Source organism: Phoenix dactylifera, unplaced genomic scaffold, assembly GCF_009389715.1.
Source record: "Phoenix dactylifera cultivar Barhee BC4 unplaced genomic scaffold, palm_55x_up_171113_PBpolish2nd_filt_p 001399F, whole genome shotgun sequence".
Lineage (NCBI taxonomy): Eukaryota > Viridiplantae > Streptophyta > Magnoliopsida > Arecales > Arecaceae > Phoenix > Phoenix dactylifera.
Genome location: NW_024068721.1, coordinates 42,742 through 44,569, shown reverse-complemented (window position 1 = coordinate 44,569; position 1,828 = coordinate 42,742). Strand labels below are relative to the sequence as shown.

Below are 1,828 nucleotides of genomic sequence, written 5' to 3'. Positions count from 1 at the left end.
AATAGGATGAAGACCACCGAAAGTTGCACCAATTTCGCTCTGTGGCTTAGTTGATGTCTAGGCAAGCTTTGTCCCTATAAGGGAGATAGTTCATCTGTTCGAGGCAAGTGGGTTTTAAGTGGGACCTTTGCGAACGCATCGTGACCCCTCCACTTACCTGGGAGCTTACCTGGTCAACTCGGTTCATTAGACCGGATTGGAGGCTTAGGTGCCCTCTTCAAACTAGTTAGGAGCTGTCTAGAAATTTAAGAAAAATATTAGAAATTGAGGTGTAATGTTTAGTTGCATGTTTGATTGTGAATAGATTTTTGTCTTAGGGTGTAGTTTTAGGGTATCTTTAGTTGGTACTTATATTTATATTTATTTAAAAAAAATATTAAAAAAAATTTAATTAAATTTTGTATGCTAGGTTGGGATAGGGACGACACCGGTCGATTAAGTCTACAACTTTAGATCATCCCTTAGGACACATCCTTGAAATTCCTTCGCAGTATCTCACACCTTGTGAGATGGCAAATTTTCCTGATGATGTAGGAAGTCACCATGGTGATGAAGGTAGACCCCCAGTTATGACACTTCGACAATATTTACATCCCACTAGGACTAGTCAACCTTCATGCATGATTATTCCTGAAAATGTAGGACACTTTGAAATCAAACCAGGAGTAATTCAATTGCTGCCAAAGTATCATGGAATGGAATCCGAGAACCCTTATCTTCATCTTAAGGATTTTGAGGAAATTAGTATCACATTTAGAGTGCCAAATGTATCGGAAGATGTCCTTAAATTGACCTTGTTTCCTTTTTCCTTAAAGGATAAAGCCAAAACATGGCTGAACTCCTTGAGATCTAGATCGCTAGGAACATGGCAAGATATGCAAAGAGAATTCTTGAAAAAATTCTTTCCCGCACAAAGGACTAACTTTTTGAAAAGGCACATTAGTAACTTCCAACAAAAAGACCATGAAACATTTTATGAATGCTGGGAGAGATTTAAAGATTTGCTTCTCTCTTGTCCTCATCACGGGTTTGAAACATGGAGAACCATTAGTTTCTTTTACGAAGGGTTGTCTCCACAATTAAAACAATTTATAGAGACTGTGTAATGGACTATTTTTGGAAAAGCAACCCGATGAGGCATGGGATTATTTAGATTCTCTCTCAGAGACTGCACAATTATGGGATACAGGGGATAGAGTGAATAAACCTTTGCCTAAGCCTACTAGCATTGGACAGGGGGGCCTTTATAACCTTAGTACTCAGGATGATATTCAGGCTAAAATGGCAGCCCTTACTAGGAAGGTAGAGGAAATTGAACTTAGAAGGATTGAACCCGTCAAGACCATAGAACATAACAGCGAGTGTTGTAGGATTTGTGAGATGCCTGGACATCTCACCACTGATTGCCCCACAATACCCGCATTCAAGGAAGTCTTGCATGATCAGGCCAATGTTATGAATACATATCAAAAATCTTTTAATAATCCTTTTTCGGGTACTTACAACCCAGGATGGAAGAACCATCCAAATTTCAGGTGGAGGAATGACCAACCTCAACAAGTATATAACCCAACTCCTCCACCTCCGCAACCTCATTATGCACACGCACCCCCTCAAAAATCCAGTCTCGAAGAAACTTTGCAATCTTTCATGCAAGGTCAAGCTAAAATCAATGATGACTTAAGAAATCAACTGACAACGCTGACCACTGCTTTAAGTGCTCAAGAGAAAGGTAAGCTACCAGCTCAACCACAACCTAATCCTCAAATCTATGGCGGTAGCAATGCATCATCTTCAACTTCGCATAAAGAACAAGCAAAGAGTATAA

At 39.7% G+C, this 1,828-nt stretch overlaps 1 pseudogene; it reads right to left on the bottom strand.

The window, feature by feature from the left end:
* Nucleotides 1-932: 932 nt before the first annotated feature.
* LOC120108572 lies at nt 933-1,030 on the bottom strand (annotated as a pseudogene).
* Nucleotides 1,031-1,828: the final 798 nt, after the last annotated feature.